Source organism: Canis aureus, chromosome 16, assembly GCF_053574225.1.
Source record: "Canis aureus isolate CA01 chromosome 16, VMU_Caureus_v.1.0, whole genome shotgun sequence".
NCBI classification, from domain to species: domain Eukaryota; kingdom Metazoa; phylum Chordata; class Mammalia; order Carnivora; family Canidae; genus Canis; species Canis aureus.
Genome location: NC_135626.1, coordinates 21,595,345 through 21,619,760, shown reverse-complemented (window position 1 = coordinate 21,619,760; position 24,416 = coordinate 21,595,345). Strand labels below are relative to the sequence as shown.

General features: G+C 47.5%; 1 protein-coding gene and 2 long non-coding RNA genes across 10 annotated transcripts in view; 2 read left to right on the top strand and 1 right to left on the bottom strand.

Moving 5' to 3' along the window:
* Positions 1-24,416, top strand: part of ASIC2 (acid sensing ion channel subunit 2) — a 994,452-nt gene that overhangs the window by 454,510 nt on the left and 515,526 nt on the right. The gene's annotated exons all lie outside the window — the stretch shown is intronic.
* LOC144286104 (uncharacterized) lies at positions 673-22,513 on the bottom strand. Of its 7 annotated transcripts, none has more exons than XR_013354199.1 (6): positions 22,189-22,513; positions 14,780-14,905; positions 9,306-9,441; positions 7,362-8,452; positions 6,914-7,139; positions 673-2,820 (listed from the first exon to the last, which is right to left on the bottom strand). It is a non-coding gene; the product is annotated as an uncharacterized LOC144286104 (long non-coding RNA). The 7 variants fall into 7 exon arrangements; XR_013354200.1 differs by having other exon boundaries at positions 7,362-8,449; XR_013354201.1 differs by lacking the exon at positions 6,914-7,139 and having other exon boundaries at positions 22,189-22,511.
* On the top strand, positions 7,367-12,728 carry LOC144286105 (uncharacterized). The gene is made up of 2 exons (XR_013354206.1): positions 7,367-7,714; positions 12,608-12,728. It is a non-coding gene; the product is annotated as an uncharacterized LOC144286105 (long non-coding RNA).

The following is a 24,416-nucleotide window of genomic DNA, read 5'->3' as shown; positions in this document are numbered from 1 at the left end:
CAGGCAGAGGCTAGAAGAGCTGGTTGGGAAAGCAAGGACTATTAGCAGTGAGGGAGGGGACTGAGTGGCTTTCTTTCACCTCCTTGATTAGCTAAAGTCTGGGGTCTTGCAGTCTGTGGATTTCCCGCTCAGCTACCACACCAATTCCCAGAAATCATTCTGATGGTAAGCCAGCTTCCTGGAGGCCTGCAAGCCCTCTGTGCGGATTTTCCAGGCACCATTTGTCGGGTGTGCCCTCCGATTGCTCCTGCTGTCTGGCTTTTGATGCCTGTTGTTATATCAGGCCATTAGGGGAAAAAGCCTCGGGTAAGAGGCAAAGTGGGGAGGGATCCCAAGTGCCTGCTTCTTTGCTGACTCCAAGACATGCATCCAAATGTGAATGTGAATGCATGTGCACACACACACACACACACACACACACACACACACGCAGGCACATGTGCGTTACTGTGACTCCTTCCAAGGTCCCACGTAGAGGGAAACGGCCCGTGCATGAGCTCCACCTGCCAGGTGAGGGCGCCACAGTCCGGCAGAGCCAAATCCCAGGTTGTTCGCATGGAGGAGGAAGCCTGTGGTCAGCTGGGAGGACCCTGGTCTTTATTAAAGAACCCTCCTCCCATCCTGCCCCCTGCTCCTCATCCTCCCCCTCCTTCCTCCCTTCACCTTCCTCCTTGCCTTCTCCTCCCCCACTTACATTTTATCTTCCCTTCTCTTCTCCCTCTCCTTCTCAGTTCTCCTTCATATGCCCCACAGGTAAGAGGTGAGCTCTAGGGACGCAGGGCTTAACAGACAGCAGTCCCTGGTTTGTGGGGCTTGCCTTCCAGAAGGGATGACAGGTGATAACTAAACACAAAAGTGAATCTATAATCCCAAGCTATAATAAAGTCAGCAGAGAAGAGGGTGATACAATGGGAGGGGATTCCAGAGGAATCGGTTTAGACTGGGAGCACAAGTCTTCTGGAGCGGGGAACATTCAACCCCGTGCTTGAAGGAAAAGCAGGAGAAGAACCAAGTGAGGAGCAGGGAGGGATCCTGATGAAAAGGATGTTGGGCAGATCTTCCAGCGTGTGTGAAGGAACGTCCTTGGTGTGCTCGGGGACCTGGGCAGAGGCTGCAGTGACCATGGAGTGACTGTGGCTCAGAGAGCAAGGGGAGGGCTGTGCACAGACGAGAGGGGCAGCACAGATTCTGTGATTTATTTTAAGGGCAATGGGAGGCTGCTAGAGTCTTTTAGGTACTGAATTGCCATGATTCAGTTTTATGCTGTAAGGAGATCAGTTCGGCAGCTAAGGGGAAAATGGGTGGGAGGGAAGCCAGAGGGGAAGGTGTACACTTCTGTCCTGGCAGTTCAGGTGGAAGGTGAGGGGTGCTGGCCACCAGGCAGCAGGATGTTCGTGAAGCATTGCCGATGTCCCCAGCCCTGCATTCCCATCACTCGGTGACCCTCTCCATTCAGGCTGCCAACCCACGAGGCACCTGCTGCTGGAGGGGAGCTGCAAGGGCGGAGCTAGAGGAGGACATGCATCCTTGGTGTTTGGGTCAGAGAGCCAAGACTCAGGTAAACAATAGAAAGACTGGGAAGGAAACAAGATTAGGCTGGACCAGGTAGCCTGGACCGGATGGACATAGAAGAAGTAAGGAAGTAGTTAATACCGGTGGAGGTCTCTGTGTCCTGTTATACACCCATGGAGCTCACATAGATAAGGGGAACACACAAGTCTCCCCCCAGTTTGAGGGTAATCTTAGAGGAAAGGAGATCTTAGTTCCCCGATGAGGCCCGAGAAAATAAGCGGGGTCCTAGAGTCCCCACCTGGTGTGGGTCCCAGGCCTCCCAGGTACCACCAATCCTGGAGGAAGGCATTTACAGCCCACTGTGGAGATAAGGATCTACACATGCATGCATCCTGAGACTTGCGTTTGAACCGCAGGACGTGGGGCCCATTGGAAGGAGGACCAGACTGGGAATAGGAAATTCACCTTTAAACCCAGCTTTGCCTCACACTGGAGAGGTGATTCCAGGAAACCACTTGACCTCCCTGAAACTCAGTCTTACCCTCTAAAGATGGGGGCAGTGAGCCTGACCTCCTCATGGGGATGGTGGAGAATTGAAAGAAGTAAGCATGTGGGAAAACCATGTAATTCTGTGCACAAGGAGGTATTCTGTTTGGAGGGACAAAAGCTTGCATCATGCTGACCTCATTAATTTCATCTTCAGAGAGTCTTAGCAGCTTCCTTGATCTATTTCCTATAATTCTACCTGTTGGTTCTGCTTTTGTCCTGTGGGTGACACAGAGCAAGCCCCATCCCTCTTGCCCTGACAGCCCGCATGTAGGACCCTCCAGACACTTGTGTCCAGGTTGAAGCAGCTCAGTCCCTCCCTATTTCTCATAGGGCCCTGCATTTCACTTCCCCTCCCCTGGAGTCATGCTCTTATTTCTAGTGTCTTGAGAATGTGGTGTCCGGGAGACCACAGGTCCCCTCATTTGGGCCATAGTTTTGCTGATATTTCTGTCACCAGTGGTCCAAAGCCTCTAGCCGGAGTCCGGGAAGGACTCTGTGAATGAAAGTCACCCATGACTGGTGCAGATGGAGAGTCACAAGGCGGGGACCAGTGACAGGTGGATGTCTCCATTGCTTCTCGTTCTGGGAGCCGCAGGCGTTGTTGTCACTGTCAACCACCACCACACAGAAAATCAAAAAGAAAAATATAACTATGGCCACCTCCCAAGGGAAAGAGCAAGCGCTGTCCAAAGTCTGTCTCTCTGAGTCTTCCAGGGAGCACTGGATTCAGCTGTAGAGGGTGTGATAGGAGGCTCCGGCCTGGAAAACAGGGTGGGAAGTGAGGGGGTAAGAGGTCAGGGTTGGAGGAGCCTGGGTTCTAGTCCTAGCAGGTGGTCTCCAGGGTGATTTTCCTCCCTCCCCTGCACCCTCGGGTTTGATGCTTCTTCCTGAGGTTTTTGTCCTGCATGTTCCCCCAGGAGGGCCACACCTGGGCAGAGAGCACCCACAGAGCATGAGAAGCTCTCCTCCACCCTTCTGTTCCCACTCTGTCCCGTGGCTTTTGTTGGTCTGCTTCCTAAATTTTCTCGGGTTGTTCTAGTCACTATGTGTTGTGATCCTAAGTAGTACTCCTCTTGGCCAGAGGCACCTTGATTTTCAGCAGGATGTTCAGCCGTCCCGACTGGGCCAAACCCGTGCTGGGGACTCAGGGTGGGTTCAGCACACACTGGTCAAGGCACTGGCCCAAGGAAGAAGTTTGCTGTTCTCATATCCCATATCTTCCCTGCTCTGCACCACTCCAGCCAGTAGGGGGGAAACAGGTTATAGAAACTGTGGGTGAAGCTAAGAGGCACCCCCATCTAAGGATGGGATTGGATGCAAGTGTGAAGTAGGCAGGTGGTCCTCAGATTGCCTCCTATAGAGGCAACTTGCCATTTCTGGGTATATCTCCTCCTCCCTCTCAACAAGTACCCCAGGATTTATTAGTTGCAGGGTGGTAAACTCAGCCATTTGCTCATTCACTCGTTCACCTGTAGGTATTTTCTGAGTGCCTAATACTGTGCCAGGTGCTACGCTGCATACTAGAGATAAAAGGTGGCTGAGATAGTATCCTAGTCTCCCAGCACTTCCCAGTCTCAGAAGCAACACAGACCCTGTTAATACTTTAACCAGCATCAGAATGGAAGCATTACAAGTTGGTGGGGGGGCGGGGGAGGCTGCCTCTTTAAGGACTTAGCCTTGGGCAGCCCCAATGGTTCAGTGGTTTAGCACCGCCTTCAGCCCAGGGTGTGATCCTGGAGTCCTAGGATCCAGTCTCACACTGGGCTCCCTGCATGGAGCCTGCTTCTCCCTCTGCCTGTGTCTCTGCCTCTCTCTCTCTCTCTGTCTCTCATGAATAAATAAATAAATAATGAATAAATAAATAAAATCTTAAAAAAAAGACTTAGCCTTGAACTCAGGTTGGGGAATGGGGGTTTGCACAGCCACCACTGGGCTTGTCTGTGCCTGACAGCCCCTGCCCAGAGCCTCGCATCTGGAAGGCCCCAAACAGAGCTGAGCCGAGATACTCGGATGCTCTGTGACTCCCAGCTCTAAGCCTCGGGGATTCTAAGAGAAGGATGGTGCCCGCTTGCCAGATGTGGGAGCTGGGTTCTAAAATGCATTCAATGGAAGTGAAATAAATTGGAAACTGCTGCTCCCATTGTCCTCCTGGCGTCTCGAGAGCAGTCTTTTATCCTCCCTTCTGTTGGCCAAATGAGCTCCTGCTTCCAATCTGGCCCCTGGGTCCACTGCCCAATGGCAAATATTTCTGCCCTGGAAGAGCTCATTGGCAGGAGCTGAGAAGACTAATAACAGCGCTTGACAGCCCTTCATGGTTTTCCCTAAATATTCTTCCCTGCACAAAAAAGTTTAATAAAAATATGGATTGAAGCAGAGACCGGGAGTGGGAAATAAATGGCGCTCTCGCAGCTGTATTATTATAATACTCTGCACCTGTGCTGCTCACCCAGGGGAGACAGGAGTGCAGGGCGAGGGGGAGAAGCGCTCTCTGGGCAAGGGGGCCTGTGCCTAAGACGGGAGTGGGTGAGTGTGAATACCTCTAGGCTCCCGGGGAAGCTGTCTAAGCCTGGGACTGGGGAGCGCAACTCAGGGAATACAGTGTCCAAGTTTGCATGGGGTCTAGAGTGTCCTAAGCTAGTGTGACTGATAATCTAGTCTGTGTAATGGCTTTATTATTATATGTGAATTAATTTGTTCTCCATGCAAAGGATAGGCTGGTATACGTTGTTCCTTCACCTCCAAATTAGTATATTCAGTTAAAAAAAAAAAAAGCTGGTTTTCAATACATGGAATACTAACTTAGCAGCAAAAAGCATGCTAATTACACAGGACTTTCTCTACTATTCATTAAAGTGGTCCCCAAAGTGCTTCTAATTGGTCTCATTTTGCTCCCTCTCTCTGTCCCTTTTGTTCCTGAATGTCTTGAAAGCAAGCAATTAAAAACCGCTGTATTTAAAAGTTCTCTGTAGTTCAGACTTCATGTAATTCAGACCAGAGATTTCACTCCCAGCCTATTTTTGCATATTACTGAAGGTTTCTAAATGGACCCTGTTTGTGCAGGAGCCACTCGAGGAAAATGCTGGCATTCTCAGAGATGAGATGGATCTTCTTTCTGGGCCTACACCTGAGGTGGAGACCCACTTCTATACATGCAAACTCCAGCTCGGGTTCTTGCCGCACCAGCAGGCACAGAAGGTACTGGTTGCCCGATGTGAAGTGATAAATATGGATTAGATCCGTGCAAAGCTGCAGGATCAATTATGGGAACATACAGCTAAATCAGCCTCCAACTGCCTGAGTGTCAGAGTTTCTGCAGGAGATTATGAGTCCACTGGGTTCCTGAGGGCTTAGTGAAGTGTTTGTGTGCACGCGCATAGCGCCTATGTATGCACATATGAATGCACTCATACGCACCTGAGTGTGTGAATGTGCATCAGTGTGAGTATATATGTGAGTAGGCGTGTGTGTGTTTGTGTGTATGTGTGTTACAGCACCAGAACAGACAGTGCCTAACAAACATGAGAAGAGAGTTCTAGGTCAGCCTCTGCTTCTCATTAGTTTGTTGGCTTTGGGAAAATCATTATTCTTCTCTCTGAGTCTCATTTCCCCATCCATAGAATGACAGATTTGGGGGGCGGATCTTTTTCATAATGGAGCCCTGCCTCTGAACAGTCTGACTCCAAAGGCCTGGGGGTGGGGCCTGGGTCTTTCTCTAAAGGTCCCAGATGAGTGTAATGTGACCTCCCTCAGACCCTCTTGCTCTCCAGCCTGTCACTGTGCACAGAGCAGCTTGCTCTGTGCTCACCCTGCTGACACTTCCAGCTTGCACTTGCCCTACCACCCCCAAGGTTCTCAGAGGGTTCTGTTTTTCTGAGGATCTTTCGGGAAGGATGCCCTGTGTTTTGGCCTGAGGGTTCCTGGGATCTGCTGTGATTTCATTTTGTTCCTCCGTAGCTTCCCCCACCTGTGGCTGTGCACGGTAACCCCAGCACTCCTCTGGGTTCAAAGAGGATAGTAAGGCACTTCAGAGGAAAACCTTGTGAGCACTGTCTAGCTGGCAAAGCTAGTGTGACCTGAAAGCTGGACGAGAGTCCTTGTGGCTACGCTATGAACCCACTTTGTCACCACTGCCCTCCCCATGGCTCCCCTACCTGCTTCATTCTTCCCTCCTTCCTCTTTTCAGCAGAACCCTAGAATAACCAGAATAACCAAAGGGTCTAGAATCAGGCCAATCTGGATTGTAATCCTGACTTCTTCTATTACTGGGTACTGTTTGCACCCCTGGGGGTGCACTCCTGTTTGGCTTTGGGCAACTACCTACCTCCCATCTATTCCCTTCAGACACTGCATGCCACTCACAGTGCCAGGCTCCCTTCCAGCCTGGAGTGGAGACCATTTAGCAAGTGGATTTCCTCTTCTTCCTAGCCACACAACTAAACTACACATTTCCAGACACCCTAGCAATCAGATGGAGCCGTGTGATGAAATCGTGGCCCGTGGAATGTGGGCAGAATGATATAGCCCACTTCTAGATGTGGCCCTAAAATCATCCAGGTGACCCTCTACTCTTCCTCACAGGCTGTCTGCTGAGTGTCATGATCCAGGACAACTTTGGAAGCCACTTACTTTTGGCAGACCCTTTATCAGCCTGGAGAGCACTGTTCCCCTACCTTCAAAGATGTTGATTGCACTTACTATGGAGTGTGGCCTAAATCATTGAGATTCGGGAGTTTGCCTTTTATAGCAGCCAACGTTGTTTAAACCAATATATAACCGATGTGGCCAGGTCAGCACAACCTGTTTATGCCAGGTGAAGGAGGTAGAACCCAGTCTGGCTTCTTACTAGACTCACCCTGGGTGTAATGTTAAGCAGGGCCACGTCTGAGTTTAGCCATGTGAGTGGCCCCATCTCTTCACTTTTCTATGCATTTCATTTCTCTCTGGTCCATTTCTCCTTCCCACTACTCTTCTGAGTGCTAGGCCAGGTCATCAGATCTCTCCAGAGGAAGGGAGGCTGTTGGGCCGTGCTACACGGAGCACCTTTCCCAGGGGCTGCAACTGGCCCCATGCAGGCTTCCCTGCAATTAACTGTGTTAGGGCCATGCTTCTTCCAACAATGTGCAATCACACCTCCTGGGGTTCCTCATTGGGCTCATAAGCCAGGGGAGGGAGTAAAGGGAGGTGAGGGCAGCTGTCCCCTTCTCAGATGCCTGCTTGGAGAGAATGCCCTCACAGCAGCCTGACACCCCCGCCCGCACTCCCATCACCACCACCTTCCTAAACTCCAGGTGCACACTGACCCAACTTGCTCTGTGGATGGCTGTTGTCCCTGTCGCCGTAGCAACCAGTCACAGTGAATGATGACAATGGTAACTTCATTCCTGCTGGGAGGTCAGAGGACAGCATGGCACATGGAGGAAGGTGGGGCTTCAGGAAGTAGTAAGGGACACATGGAGCCAGGGGAAGGGCTGGTGTGGCCATTTTGACCATGGTGTTCAGGCTCAGTGACTTCAGGCTCCCTTTCTACAACACTAGGAATTAATGGGAAAGGGCTCAGGCCTTCCTCACAGAGTCCTGGGGGATGCTAATGTGCACCCAAGAGGAAAAACCACCTAAGAGAAAGATGCCAGGTAGAAGGTGCAGTGAAGAGAAGGTGAGCTTCATTCTACAGGTTCCCTGATCATAGGTCTGGTTGTATTGTTGGAGCTCCAGCAAGGACGCAACAAGCACGGGTCGTACCCTGCACACATGGAGGGGGCACTCTACTGCCTACTGTACTTCTATACAGCAAACAGTGCCCCCTGGCTGGGTGTATGCGGCAGCCAGAAACTAGCAGCGGCCACATATGTCAGGTGGGGACAGGAGCTAAAGGAAGAGAAAAATAAAGCAGGCTCAGGGAGGTAAAAAGTGCCTGAGCAGAGGAACAATTAGCTCCTTCATATGAGGGGAACAGGGAGGGTATTAGGAAGAGGTGACATTTGACCAGGGACCTGCAGGCTGTGTGGCCATGTCGGGGGAGAGGAGCCCAGACAGAGGCACCAGGCTGTGCAAGTGTCCTGAGACAGGAGAGGCCCGTGTGGTTGAAGCACACTGAGCAAGGGCAGGCGGGAGTGGTGAGAGGAAATCAGGATGGTCTTTTTGCAGCAGATGCAGATCCAGGACTCTATATCTGAGTGAGTGAGGAGCCTCTGGGGGTTTCCCTCAGAAGAGAGACAGGATCTGAGGGATGCATGAACAGGTCTTCCTGGCCACTGTGCAGAAATGGGAACGCAAGGCTGCCACGGTGGATGCAGAAAGAAGCAGGAGACCAGGGCGAGATGGTGGGATGGTGTGGCAGCTTTGAAGGGCTTGGGAACTACCAGATTCTGGATATACGTCAAAGAGGATCCTGCTAGGAGAGAAAGATGAAAGGCTAGAATGAAGGATTTTGGCTCAAGCAACTTAGGTAGCAGAGTAGAAAAGGGAGAGGAGGCTGAGAGTCTGAGCTGACTCTGGAGGAGTGGTGGGAGCGGGAAACCAGCAGCGGTCCAGACCTTCCCCACCCAGAGAGCTGCCAAGGCCCATGTCTTGGGCTCCATGCTTGTTCTGCACAGAATGTCCCCTTCTCTCTGCTTGCCCTGCTTGTGATGCCAGGAGGGGCAGTCCTGCTTTAAGAGCCTGTGTCCAGTCCCTCCTTCCAAGACATCCCACCATGGGGCTTTGGCCAATTGTCTCCCATTCCCCTTACCTGTTTCCTCACACACATGCTCCTGCACACCAGCCAGCAATTATCCAGAAGCATTAATAACCAAGCCTCAGTAGCCCTGAGCCCCAGACCTGGTGGCCTGCAGCACCCTGGCACTCCCGAGTGATGCCCTATTATCTGGAGCATCTCCAAACTGAAGAAGCCTCACACATGCTCCAATCCAGGACCACTTCTCTTGTCTACTCTAGTCTTCTCCTGGCCCAACGACCTCACTGCTCCCCCTTTATTTCCTACTTGGCTGGCTGGTGGCTCCACCTTCAGCTGTGTGTGTATGGAGGTGGGGATCCCACAAGTCTGGGAGAATGGCCTTCCCCTCCACCTCTCCATGCCTTTTCTTCCCTATACTCCCAAAGCAGCTCCGTCCTTCATGAGCACTGTGCCCCCTAGTTCTGAGCCTAATCCCATGCACACTGGGTTTTTACTCATATTCTAAATGTAGTTTTGGTATTTTTTTGCAAGTTGATAGTCATGATCTTATTGACCCCATCCATACCCTTACCAAGCAAACGGTATATATCAAGGTTCCCACTTTGGAGATAAGGATGCCGTTCCTCAGCTTCAGTTTCTTTTTTCTCTGCAACCAGAGGATTCACTTAGGTGATCTCTCTTGCCCCTTCAGATCTCATTTCCTACAACTGTAAGATACATACAGATATAGAAGAGAATCCTCCCCCCCGCCCCTCCGCCCCACACCAGAGCAGGTGGGCATATGTGCGCACAGAGGTACTGATTCTTTCCAGCAAAATGCATCCTTGGATACCCTATCGACAGTCTCCGCCTTTCCGACAGAGCACTCAAGGGGAATTGAACTAAATAATTTCTAAAATTGCTGACATTACGTTCTCCAAATTCTGACATTTCATTATTGCTTGTCCTGGAGGTACCAAGGCCTCTTAGTCTAGCACCGGCATTCATCGAATGCTGACATTTCAGCATCTGTAATAGGCTCTAAGCACGCAAGAAAAAATAAGAGACACAAAGTCCACAAGCCAGCCAGAGAGGAAAGGGAACAGACAACTGATACCCAGTAGGACATTATCTGTTCACTTCTTCTCCCTGAGCAGTCTTCTTTCAAATCCCCTTTCAATGCCCACCCTCGCACCTTTACACATACTGCTTCTGTCCTGGACACAGCCTGCAGAAACTCTGCTCTTGCCCTGCACTCACACTCTTTGAGCACCTATATGGTTAATTCCTGAAGATACAGAAGGAAGTTCAAGCTGGATCCTTGATCTCTGGATAGAGAGTAACTTGTACATACTCTGTGGACACCAACCATCATGGTGTAGGGCTTTTTCGTCAAGCCAGTGGAAATGGCCAATACCACTGGTCAGGGTCACGGAGCTCAGAAGTATGGATAAATGAGCCAACAAGAGACAAGAACCCAGAGGGTTTGTCATGAGGTAAGAGTGGGAGGATGACTTGATGAGGTGTACTCTCACCACAGAAGAACAAGCTGGACCAACAGCCTAACTGGATAAAATCTCCAGTGGCCAGACACAGAACTTAAAATCCCCTGATAGTCATTTCTCCTTCTTTGAGAGGTCTGTGAAGGCCTCTGTTGAAAGGAAAGTGGCGCCCACGTGGAAGTGGCACAGTTGGACACCATGGTTTCTTTCTTAACCCCTCAGCATGGATTTGTCAATAATTTTTTAAAGCCATCTCACAGGATCTTGATAGAATGGGATATAGGATAAATAATATTTAGGGAGAGAAAAAGCTGTGGGTAAAGAGTATTTTGAAGTATTTTGATATATTTGGCATGTTACCAAATTTTGAGGAAGGAAAGGAAAGAGGAAAAAAATCAAGAAAAGAAAAGCAGAGACGTTTTCTCTGAGCGTCTCTGACGCTCAAGAAAAGAAAGAGATGCTTTCTTCCAGAAAGAGGCAAGCCGCGAGACCAGATCCTGAAACCATCCAGTCCTGTTATCTGCACTGTGGCCCTATCAGAGAGGACTATTGCTTCTGTCTGGATCTCACTTCCCTTACCCATGAGGGGTCAGGCAACAAGCCCTCAAACGCTATTTCCAGCGCCAGTTCCATCCTGGAAGACCAACTCCATCCCTATGACTATCGCCATCTCTGCAACAAAAGAGTTATTTGTATTGCTGTAGAACTTTGTAGTTTGTAAAACTTCTTCACACTCATTATCCCACCTGATTCTTACAGAAGCGATACTTAGGTCATGTATGTACGAGTGACAGGTCCATTTTACAGAGCAAGGATGTGTCACTTGTGCAGGAACCAGGATTGTCGTCTCTGCATGCGCCTAAAATATTGTTAGATCCAAAACTTGTTGACAGATTTAAATTTATGAGCTGACATTCCCTTTGAGATGCTGGGAGAAAGAGGCTTGATCTGTAAGAAGTGAAAACACTCTCTGGCTGGCTGTCCAGGCATTTCTAGTACCCCTCCACCATGTCGTCTTGCCTGCAGGACCCTCTGGGCATCCTTCACAATTTGTGAGATGTCCTCGGGGGCTTTGGTGACAACAGAGAGGCATGTTGCCACTGTGATTTGCTGGGGACAGTCAACAGGTATCCTCTGGGTTGATGGGAATGAGGCTCTGAGACAACAGGAGAGTCTGGTCCCTCTGCCGGCCTTGTCATGAGGCCTCGGTGGCGTTGATCTGCTCCTCTAACCAGCAGTGAGATCATTCTTTCCCAGGCACCTGCCCCATGTCTGCAGGGCTGTTGTCCAACTCCAGTGAGACTAGGGGTAGGAGAGGGCTTTCCAGAGCGTAAGCTGGTGTGAAAGATGCCTGGCGGCAAGGAATCTGATACTGCTATGGAGGAGGACAAGAGGCGAGGGGAGAGGGAGATAAAATGGAGGACCAGGTGGCAACCAGAAGAAGGAGAGAAGGATGAAATTGAAGAAGAGGAGGAGAGGAAAGGGGGAGGGGAGGGAGGGAAGAAGGAGAATCTGCCTCCTGGGATGCAGCGGGTCCTAACCACCTGTAGGAGGAGACACTGCTGGCTCAAGCTTGAGGCTTTAGGGAGCACAAACCCAGCAGATGTAGGGGTGAGGCATGAAGACACAGAAGAGAAACCACTCTACTCTTGCCCTTACTCTCTTCCCCCATCCCTTGCTATTTCTAAATTGTTTTGTTTCCTCTGTGCAGTTTCCAGAGCACAGAAAGAATTTGTGCATTCCATTAATCCCCCTTTAATTCTCTACTGTCACTTTCCTGGAAGTTTAAATAAGAAAAACTGTTTTCTAACTGATTATGAACCTGTACTCCACAAACAAAATAAATCATGTCGCAGTCATTCCTTGCCTTTGTGTTGACAATTAGGGGAAAGGGATGGGGGCGGGGGAGAGAGAGAGATTGAGAGGAGGAGAAATACCAGCCCTGCCCCCCTACCCTGGAAGGCACAGAAGCCCCACGGTTGGCTAGAGCAGAAAGAAGCTCGGAGCTCCAAGATTTGGCGCTTGAATCTAAATTTAGAACCTATTTGTAGACCAGTTGGAGGGAATTCAGAGAAAAGCTACCAAAACAATCAGAGGAATGCAGCTTAATTGGCCCAGCTTGGCTAAGAACTACTAGGCCGGGAGCATTAGCCAGTCTGTAGCCAGAGGAGGCCCAGTCAACACCAGCCAGGGGAGGACTGTTTAGCTTGCCACAGAGGGGGATCCAGAGAGGAAAGGGAGCCCAGAGCGCAGGACACACAGCTCAGCCCCGCCTGGCACCCCACAGGGAGGCCTCCTGGCTGTCTCTGGCCATGTGGCTAATCCTCTTCTCCGGCCATTACTCCCCAAGTATTACCTACAACAATACATTCATTATTTAATCTCATCTCAGCAGTGGCCCTGCAAGGCAGATGCGTCTTTTCTACTTTTGCTGATGAAGAAACAGAAGCTCAGGGATGCTGTGTAACTTGCCTGATGTCTCTCCAATGGTAAAATAAAGATCTAAACTCACACCACATTGGTTTTTGAAGCCCAGGCTCATTTTTCTGACACACAGCTGACAGAAAGACACAGGAACAGGGGTCCCCGTGGCTGAGTCTCCCCAGGTGGGAAGGCAAAAGATGCCACTCACTGAGGTATGCTCTGTCTTAGAACAACCTGGGCTTCTGTCCTCCGGCCTCTTGTCTCCTGAGGACCCTGCCCCTCCTCCCAGTCTTGCTGGCCTCCGTCCACTTGCTCCGGGGGTCTCCTAGCCCCCTGAGGCTCCCGTTCTTGTATAGCAGGAAGAGTACTAGATGGCAGGTCAGATGGACCTGGTTTTCAATTGTACCTTTTAAAAATATTGTCTGGCCTTGGGCACATTAGTTAATTTCTCCAGGTCTGAGCTTCCTGACGGTTTACACAGTGATTATCAAGTCTCCGATCCAAGGTTGTTGGAGGAGCAACGTGACAGCATGACGGCGCCTTGTAAATTGCCAAGTGCTGAATGCGAGAGGGTGATGCTATTAGTAATAGTGATGGAAATTGTATTCTAACTCATTACAGACAACGCGGACCGTCTGGGTTTCTCTCACTTCAGAGTTCACCTGACACACACATCCTCAAATCATACAGGCCCTGGTATAAAAGCTGACCCAGACAGGGTCCTGGAAGCAGGCAGCCTGCAGAAGCAGACCCTGGGGATGGGCTTTTTTTTTTTTTTTTTTTTTTTATTGGAGTTCAATTTGCCAACATGCAGTATAACACCCAGTGCTCATCCCGTCAAGTGCCCCCTTCAGTGCCCATCACCCAGTCACCCCATCCCTCCGCCCCTCTCCTTCCACTACCCCTTGTTCGTTCCCAGAGTTAGGAGTCTCTTTTCTGAGGCTGTGGTTGTTGTGAGTCTTGCAGATACTGAGAAACCATGCCGTCTTGAGAGAAGTGAAGCTGGTCGGCAGGTGTAGCAGGCAGGGGTCCCTTGGAGATAGCTCAGACTGGCACGAGGTCACTGGATTGACTTGAGAATCGCCCCTTGCACCTTCAGTTCTCTCTTCTATGTACAAATAATAGAAGAGCCAACACTTACTGAGTACCTACTATGTGCCTAGCTGTGGTCTAAGCACTGCGTGTGTTCAACTCTTGTTTTCAAAACAACCCCGTGGGGGGTACCACTATCCATATTGTCACCATTTCCTAAAGGCCCCAAGAGGAAACTCACTGGAGTGGCAACTTGAGATTCAGACCTAAGCTTTCCGGCTCTGAAACTCTTCACTTAGCTACTATACCCTGCCAACTTTAAAATAGATCCTAAAATAGATGGTTACCGAGGTTCCTTAAAAAGTCAGTGATGGACCTTGAATATCATAAGCATCTTCTGCTTATTTTACCAAGGAGAAGACCCAGAGAGACAATCAAGTGCCCAGCAGTGAGCAGGCTTACAGCTCTAAAATGCAGTCACTGCATGATTCAAAACCTTTGGAAAGAGAATAATTCATTTATCAGCCAGATGTTCCATTGACATCACAGCTGGGCCTGCACACACGATTGTTACCTCCTCAAGGGATGTTTTGATATTATCAAAAACCTCTCTCCATCTTTGTCTCAAGACCTCTGGATATGCTAGCCATGAAATCTAAGCAGTGATTCCTGACTTTTGTGGTTCATAGATGCCTTCAGAAATCTCGTGGAAGGTATGGATAATTTTGCAGGAAAAAAAGACATATGCATTTCAATTTGGGAGAGAAGATTATGAATCCTGCGAAGCTCTGTCATGAATCTCTAGGGGTCTCTGAGCCACAAATTATAAAACTCCTGTTCTTGGTAATGAGAAAACCAGGGCAAAATTTGGGCTTCTGAGTCTGTCTCTTGAGAGATTCTTCAGAATCTATTCTTTTCATTGTACCATCCGCCTTCCCTTTGGTGCAAAGTACAGAGTTCTTGCCATCATATCTATACCATCCCACTGGAATGGGAGTTCCTTAAGGACATGGACCACCTTGGTCTTGTGTGCCATTGTGTCCTCAGTATCTAGCACAACACCCAACACATGTCCAGGACTCAGTACACATTTGTAAGGATTGTTTACGTGATTGCATTGAACAGAGAGTAGAAGCTGTGCATGTTCACTCAAGTTTTTCTTGTCTTTGGCTTTTCCTTCCTGATTGTAGAGTCAGAGGCAGGTATAACAAATGACTAGTTTAGGTCAGGTTCCCTGGGAAGAGAAACAGAAACAGGGATTCTGGTGTGAGGATTTATTGGAGGTGTGCTCTCAGACACAATCTGTAAGGGCAGGAGGGAAACAGGATAGAGCAAGAGGAGGAGAAGCCAGGCAAAGCTTGATGCCAGGGATATGAATATGTGTGAATAGCAAGGGGATCAGCCTTTTGTACCCTTGTATCAGTCAAAGCATGGCATTGGAGACATTTCCTATAGAGCTGGCCCTATCTGACCTAGCAGAGGCCAATTCTCAGGAAGAAGGTACAATTGTGGGCTGTTATAAACAATACTTTCAGTAGCTGGGGGCTGAGTGTGTGGCCCCGAAAGATCTGAGTGGGACACCAACAGTGTCTATTGCATAGCATGAGTACAGGCTCAGATCAATTGAAAGTGGCTGCCAGGAGCATGGCATTGGAGAAAGAGTGAGAAACCAGGCCCCGGCTCCATGATGGATTATTCATGCCTGCTGGACGCTAAGGAGTGGCAACATCAGTGATACCTCTTTGCCATTCTGAGCCTAAGGGGAAACTGGAACTGTGTTTTTTATTAGAGGTGTAGAGTAGTTCAGAGACTCTGGGGTAATTTTATGAGTCACACAATTTAGAAAGTCCTCATATGCTGTGGCAGATAGGTTCCAGGGTTTTCATTGACTATAGGTAGAAACCAGACAGGCAGCCAGTAATTAAAAGTCAGCTTCCTCAAACTAAAGCAAAGGAATTACTTAAATGGACATCCTTTTAGCAGGGAAGACACTCACACTTAGAGCTCAGACCAGCAGATAGAACTAGAATTCAGGTGTCAGAAAATAGGCATGGAACATTTGAGGACCTTAGAATAAATTCACCATCGGGCTAAAGGCTAGGACCCCTTGTATTAGGCTTCTGTACCCACACAGAGCCCTTGCAATGTGCCAGCCACTCAGGTGTTTCCCAATAATTATGTTTTAGATGTTTGCAAACAAATAGACCAAGCCTTAGGGAATTAACTCTTTGAGGTAGGAGGCTTCTGCTCCAGAATTTCTAACATATTCATCAGACACATCTGTCAACCTTCTAAGTGAGAAAAGCAGCCTGGCTTGCTTTGTATCTCTCAGGATGTGGCACATGGCATTTCCACTCCTGTTATTATCACAGATTTTGGTGTTGGGAGGAATTGGGGTGTAGTGCAGAGATACAGCAATTTAAGATGTCATACTTTTTTTTTTTTCCCTCATGGGCCTGGATGACTTGATTGTCAATGAAGGAACCTGTTCTTTATCACAGCAAAGTGTTCTAACGAAGATGACAATGAGAACAGCAGCAATAGCTACGACCACAAATGTCTGTACCACCACTTTACAAGTTTTACTCCTTGCCCTTCAACACAACTCAGTGATGTAGGCAGGGGGAGGTTACCAACCCATGGAAAAACCTAGGGTGTCCTTCCCCAGATGGGGAAGGAGGCAGGAAAGCAGCAGTTATCATCCAGGGAGTGACAGAGTCACACTTCTAGGGAAACTGGGATTGACCTACGTGGTGGTCATCATGGTGGACACGCAGGATGGTCCTTTTTTTTTTTTTTTTTTTAATTTTTTATTTATTTATGATAGTTACAGAGAGAGAGAGAGAGAGAGAGAGAGAGAGCAGAGACACAGGCAGAGGGAGAAGCAGGCTCCATGCACCGGGAGCCCGATGTGGGATTCGATCCCGGGTCTCCAGGATCGCGCCCTGGGCCAAAGGCAGGCGCTAAACCGCTGCGCCACCCAGGGATCCCAGGATGGTCCTTGAAAGGAGAAGTGAGAGACTGTGTGATGGGTGGGTGGTCCCACAGAGTTGTGCCCTCCCTTGGCATTAATACATGCTTATTCTTGCTCATTTTCTTGGCCTTCAAAGTTCAATGCAAATTACTATATAATCTAGCAATGCCACTCGCAGGTACATACTCAGACAGATTAAAACAGATTCAGACAGATGTTGAACATTAATGTTCATAGCTGCATTATTCATCAAAGGGTGGAAACAACAAGTGTTCACCAACAGGTGAATGGATAAACAAAGTGGGGCATATACATATAATGGAATATTATTCAGCCTTAAAAAGAAATGAAGTAGTGATCCATGTACAACATGCATAAGTCTTAATGACGTTGTGCTGAGTGAAATAAAAGGACAAATATTGTGTGATTCAAGTTATATGAAGTATTTAAAGTGGAAAAATTCATGGGTATAGAAAGTAGAGCAGGGGTTATCTCAGGCTAGGAGCAAGGAGGGAATGGGGACTTACTGTATAATAAGTTCAGGGTTTCTATTTGGAATGATGAAAGGTGCCTAGAGATGGATAGTGGTGGTCTTTGCATAGCCTTGTGGATGAATTTAATATCTCTGAATTGTGCACTTAAAGTAGTTAAGATGGTGAATTTTATGTATGTGTATTTTACAACAATTAAAATGGACGAACGAGGTGCACCTGGATGGCACAGTGGTTGAATGTCTGTCTTTGGCTCAGATCATGATCCTGAGGTCCTGGGATCAAGTCCCACATCAGGGTCCCTGCAGGGAGCCTGCTTCTCCCTCTGCCTATGTCTCTGCCTCTCTCTCTGTGTTTCTCATGAATAAATAAATTTTTAAAAATGGTTGAATGAATAAACCAGAAAATGAATTCAGTTCAGAGCTCATGCTTTCTGAAAGCTTTCCTGGATCCAGCCTGTTTGGAACACCATCTTTTATGCACCTAGTACACATTGTACTCTGATTATTAACGTACTTGACTATGTCCAGACTAAGATATGAACTCCCAAAGAATATGGACTGTGTCCTCCTCTATTTTATATCTCTGGCTCAAGCCAATTGTCTAGCACATTGTGACAATCTGATAATTCTGTTTGAAATTAATAGATCTGAGATATACATATATATGGCATCTTTGAAGTGAACAGTATGCATTTCAAATTAATGAAATAGACACCAACACCAGCTACTATCACAATGGTATTTGTTTAGATGAACTTGACTCAAGTTCTTTTTAAACATATCTGATTGTTCTTTCCACCATAATTTTAAATAGGTAACATAGCAAGTATATTGGTTGGGAAAAAGACCGAACCTCAGATGTGGGATAAATGATAAGCAGTTTATTAATAGTTCTCAACATGTGCCGATACTCTTACTAGAGAAATTCTTCCCTCTTTTCTTCACTCCAGCTTGATTAACTTGGACTCCTCCTTAGGGTCTTAGCATAGACATCACCATCTCTGGGAAGCCCCATTGACCTCTTATCCCAGGGAGCATCTGCTGACTCTGCCCTGACCTGCCATGAGCTTGCAAATGAGTCAGCACCTTTCCTATCACCATGCTTGTCACAAGATGTTATATGTCCCTGTGTACTCTTTGTCTTCCCCACGAGACAGTAAGCTCCATAAGGGCAGGAACTGCTACATTCCCAGCAACTAGCAAAATTCCTAGCACATGGAGATACTCAATAAATATATATTGAAAGATTAGCTAAAGGAATGATGAATGAATGAATCCAGTAATGTGGGCATGAAACTGTATAGTGTGTATAGCCAAGCCCTTTTAACCAGATGAAAGTGTTCTTACAGATCACTAAATCCAAGCATTTCATGGAACAGATGAGGAAGATGAGGTCCAGAGAGAGAAAGTGAATTTTCCTAAGTGCATAGAAAATAAATAGACAAAGGGAACTAGAATCTGGGTATTCTGGCTTATAGTTCTATTTCCATTATAACACTGCTCCCTTCTCCCCTCAAGGTCAGTATTTCTGCTGTCCAAGATGATGTATGACCCCATACCTTTGGGATTAAGTCATAAACTCACCATGCATGGCCTTTTGAAAGTAACATCCATTTTAACAGAGGCATTCTGGAGAACAAAGCATTAAACCAAGATGTCTTTTATATAACTGGATTTAAAACATTGGACTTGGCTGGTGGAGAATAAAATGTGGGGCATTTTACATTTCCTCTGGGTGCCCCTCAAATCCTTATCATCAGACAAGGCTGGCTTTTTTAGGAAAATCTGAATCAAGTGGGATTGTCATAAAGTCAGCTGAAACCTGCTTTCCTGAAGTTATGATCAAGGCTGGTGGCTGCTGGGAGAAAAAATGGTGGAGAAGGTAAAAGATGAGAGGTAAGATCTACCTGAAAGCTAGAAAAGGAAAAAGAGTAATAATGCACCCAATTGTTTTTAGTTCTATCAAGAGAGACTGGACAAACTTTAGTCTTTCATCACAACCATCTTCAGTGTGAAGAAATGGGGCATGCTGATCCATTCACATATGTTGTAGACATTCTCTCTTTTTTCTGATTCCTGAAGGCAATGTATCCAACCTCACGGCATGAAGCATCATTGGCCTGAGCCAGTCGTAGTTGTCCGCTTCCCCTTTATAGTGATTGGTCCAAAAGTGAGCATGTGACCTAGTTCTAGCTGATAAAACACAAGGAGACGTCCACTTGGTGTCTTTCTGGGAGAAGATTTTCTCCCTGGGAAAGGAGAAAGCCAGTTTTTGTTCTCATTACACTCCTTTGGAGCTTGTATGTGCAAGTATATGATAGTCATAGCTGCAGTAGTCATCTTGGGACCTTGAGGGATGGTTGCTCTATCAGGCAGAGGACAGAATAAGAGGACTGACTGTGAGTCCTTGATGATATCACTGAGCCACTAAATTGATCCTGAATCCTGCTATCTCTGGTTCCTTGGTAAGTGAAATTCTGAATGTCTGTATGGACTAAGCTATTATTATGGTAGAAGCCAGGGGTCAGCACACTTTTTCTTTAAAGGGTCAGAGAGTAAATACCTTCAGCTCTGTGGGCTATGTGATCTCTGTTTGCAAGTATTCAAGTATTCAGTGTCTGCCATTGTAGCACCAAAACAGCCATAAACAATAGGCAAATGATTAGGCTGCATTCCAATAAAACTTTATTCACACAAACAGGCAGTGGGCCACATTTAGCCCACAGGCCATAGTTCCCCAACTCCTGGTTTAAGTTGTGGATACATTTATCTCACAGATATTTGGTAAGAACCCCCCATGTTGTAGCCAAGGTAGTAGGTGCTGGGGATATAGCAGGGATCAAAAAATATCAGGAAAATATCAGGTCTCTGCCCTGTGAAGCTTATGCATGGCTCAGAGAGCCAAGTACAAATCAAATGAATAAGGAACATTACTGCAGGTTGTGATAAGTGCTGTGGTGGAAGTTGAATGATGTTGTAGAGTTTTGAGGTTGAGCAGAGCGATGGGTAGACCCAATTTAAATGTGCTGGCAAAAGAAAGCATTTCTGGGAACATGTCATCTGAGACCTCAAGAATGAGAAGGGACTTGCTATGTGAAGAAAGAGGAAGATCCTGCAACAGGCAACAGGAACTGAAAATGCAGATGCTTGAGGGCAAGGCAAGTGTGGCAGAGCCAGGAAGCCATGGGGAGGCTGGGGAGGCATGAACAGGGGAGAGAGAAGTAGGCAAGGGCCAGAACATGCAAAGCCTGGAAGGTCTGGGAGGAATTCTGAATTTTACGCCCAGAGCAATGCAGAGTGTAGAGTACAGATTTAGGCTTTAAAACCACCAAGCTGACTGTTGCATGGCCTGAAGGGAGGGAAGAGTGGAACAGAGAGCTAGTTGAGAAAGTGAGATTTCTCAACAGCCTAAGAATTTTATAAGCATGTCTCAATTCACTCAAGTTGTGGATTGGTAGAGATAGGCCGAAGGGAAAAAACCCAGGAACCTAGAAGCAGCAGAAAAGAAAGTTCCAGAAAGATAGACTGGCTTCTCTATGAAGATATTCAAGAAGCTATGATCCAATAAGGCCCTGGGACAAGGTTGCCTGGTGCTATGAACAAGAGCTGCGATTGACCTCTCTACCCATTGGCAGCTCATAGAGTGCTTTGTACTCTTGCTGGATCCTTCTGAGACAAGAAAGGGGGTAACCCAGAGGTAGCTAGATGCTCCCAGCTGCAGCCTGGCCGCGATGGGGGAACAGTGGGGCATGCAGTCACCACCCTACCATCCTGTTTCCCCTGTTCCCGAGGCTTGCACCACAGCGCTGTATTCCCAAGAATACATTCGTGGAGGGGTTGTTTGGATTGTGTATTTACCTCTCACTCTGTCCCACTGAGGACACAAAGCAGGCTTTAAGCAGGCTTTAAGAAATACAGGTAATAAAATAGAAAAATATAAATTAAATATATCAAGCCTAAGGAAAATACAAATCAGATGAAAGATCAAACAGGTAGATGAGAAAGCCAAAATGCAGGTTACAACATTCTACGTGGTTGCCAGCACCAAAGCCAGGAAACCCCATTTGTTTGCTAGTTGCTATTATATTATTTACAGTATTTTCACCAACATTAGATGGTTCCCCATCTATACTCCAACCTTTGGGGCTTTCTTGCCAGCCACAGGGTGACCTGCACACAGCTAGTGCAGGTGCCCACGATGAGGGCCCCTCTCTCTCTGCCTACCTCTAAAGTGACCTCAGCAATGGTATCTCTTCTTCTCTGGGCAGGGAGGGAAAATTGCCACTGGTATCCACAATTTTCTACTCAATTGCTTTGTGCTGGGCTTGGTTTAGCTCAATGATTTCCCAATCAGATTTGAATTCGTTCACATTACTAAAGTCAAAATGCTAATAAGCAAGGCGAATGGAACTAAGACTTGAGATTTTCATCCTGAAGCCCTGGGTGTGTGTGTGGTGGGGGGCAGAGGGCAGGAATGAGGACAAGTTCCTGGGGACAGAGGACTGGGGAGAGAGTCAGGGCCAGAATAAAGTGAACAAGGGGGCATATCAATGAACACAAGCCTGGGGTGACCGGCCCTGATCTTGCTCTGTTTCAAGGCTAGGTGCCTTGAGTAATGGAGTCCTCAATTTCCAGCCCTGGTTCAGTCCACTTTGGGCAAATCACTTCTTTCCTCCTTTCTTAGCCAAATGGGATTGGCTAATGGATCAGGAAGGGGCTGACCTCTAGGTTAGGAGGGAGCAGCTGGTGGCCACGAGATTCCTCTCTGGCTAAGACCACCTCATGTGTACCCACCCCTCTCTCTGCCCACTGCTCCTCTGATCCTTTCCTTCCCCCTTCATTGTCCCATCAACCCTTTGTGCCTCTGTCCCATCTATGTTTAGGCCTATGTTAGGTCTGATCAACCAGTTCATGTTAGTGTCCCTTTGTGGCTGAGCACCATTAGGCTCTCAGGATCCTTCTCTGGTGACTTGTCTCTATGAGCAGCCCAGGCAGGAAGGGTCTCTCATATGTCCCCACCCTGCCTCCTGTCCCCTGACAACCTACCTACCTCCAACCCAAGATCTGGCTCAGATGGGTCATCTGTCATTCAGGGTTGACTCTTCTCAGCTCGCACCCCTTGATGACTTGTCCAAGTATGTCAGCCTTGGCTGTGCTGGGCCACAGGACACCTCCATCAGCTAAACCCGGTGAGGGTAACAAGGATCCATCATGAGAGACCAAGTAGGGTGACCAAATCCTCCCAGTTTTCCTGGGATTTTCCAGTTTCAAAAAGGTCCCAGACCCTGGGAACCCCCTCTGTCCTGGGTAAATTGGAATGGTCAGTCACCCTACAAGACAATTGGACCCAGAATATAAGCCTCAGTCTCACCTCTGTTCCATCATACCTTGTAACCATTGGCAACACATATCTCCCTCTCTATGAACTGGCCATTATAATCTCTTCCCTGCCTACTTTGCAGGGTTGTTCTAAGGGTCACATCAGATAATAGATGTGAAAGTGCTTAACGAACACTAAAGCACTGGACAGATGTAAAGGGGGTTTTATTACCCAGTGTTTACGACCTTGAGGCCAGAGTATTAGCAATTTCAATTAATCAAATAAATGGAAAAATAAATTGGTTTTATGGAAACAGATTCCTGCACCTTGCCAAGGGTTCAGGGCTGAGGCAAGGGAAAGGAAAGAATTCAAAGGGCTTATAGCTCTGGCTAAGCTAAACCCAAGCAGAGGCTTACCCAAGCTCGCTCTGCTCTAGGAGCCCCAGAACATGCCCACCTAGGACCTGCAAGGTCAGCTGTGCTGTCATCAATATACTTTCTCAGCCACAGAGCAACCAAACACAGTTTGTTCTTAACTGTCTACGCTGTGGTCTAATAAAACTGGCAAGTGTCAGCCAACTACCAATTATGGGATTTGCATGAGGCTTCACAAGCTGCATGAGTGTTTACCCCCCTTTTTTGTATTTTTTATTGGAGTTCAATTTGGCAACATATAGTATAACACCCAGTGCTCATCTCGTCAAGTACCCCCCCTCAGTGCCCATCACTCAGTCACCATCCCCCTGCCCAGCTCCCCTCCCACGACCCCTTGTTCCTTTCCCAGAGTTAGGAGTCTCCATGAGTGCTTACCCTTGAACGTTGGTGTGTTTATTGCTCTGGGCTTCACAATAGTCTGGGAAGGTTCCAGAAGCAACATGCTGAAGACCCGGCTCAGGAGGATGTGGAAACTGAGATTATCCCTGGACCTGGATGCAAAGCAGCAGCCTGAGCAGGATAGACACTGTGCTGGAGTTCAAGTCTTGATGCTTTGTGTTGAATGTGGACATAGCTGTGATGACCCAGCCCCTTTCTTCCATCCTGGAAGGAAGGTCATGGTCGGGGTGTAAAATCAAACTCAGTTTGACAGATGGATAGACAGGTGCCCCCTTTGAAGTCTTCTAGGTGGGGAGACAGGTAGAAAAATAGCTACACACACATAGTTTTAATATAGGGCTAATTATGCCAATCAGAAATAGAGCCATTTATGCCAAAATAGACTTAGGCAGGGCAAGTGACAATCTTGTCAATAATGTGGGAACAAGGTTTGCTGTGGACAATTTGCAACCCAGATCAGCTGACCCACTATAATTAGGAATAGATTGTGCCCGCTTCTGGTTTATGGGTTTATGGAATACGAGGCACTATGGGTCCAATAAAGAAACAATTGCAACAAAACTGAGAGGAGCCTCCTCTTCTCTCAGCTCAGCTAATCAATGAGGCCATTGAGAAGGCAGCTTTGCCTCATGCAAGTCAAGCCACTGCTGGTCTGGGCTTCTAGCTTTGTGGAAGTCACTGGTGTCCCCAAACTCTTTCTTTTTGGGAAATGGAGTAGCAGCCAGACAACTCTCAATCCAACCCTCTCTTTGTGATATTGTCTGCTGATGAATTGCACTTTGAAAAGCCAGCAGTAGTGAGAAGTAAGGGAATTTACCTAAATTACAAGAAGTGTCCAATACTCTTTAAAGTGATAGAAGTTTTAAGGTTGCAAAATGTTTTTTAAGGTTAATTCTTTGTTTTATAGAGAAGAAAAACAACAAGGCTTGGAGTGAGTATGAAGGAATGGGGCATGGAGATGAATCATGCACATTGTTGGAAAAATAAAGGTTAAGTTTGGAGAATTCGAACTGTCTGTGAAATAATACCAAATATTTATTGACTATTTGCAACTGGCAAGCTACCATTCTAAGAGCTTGTTATGCATTCCTTTAATTAATCCTTCTGAGAACCCTGTGAGGTAGT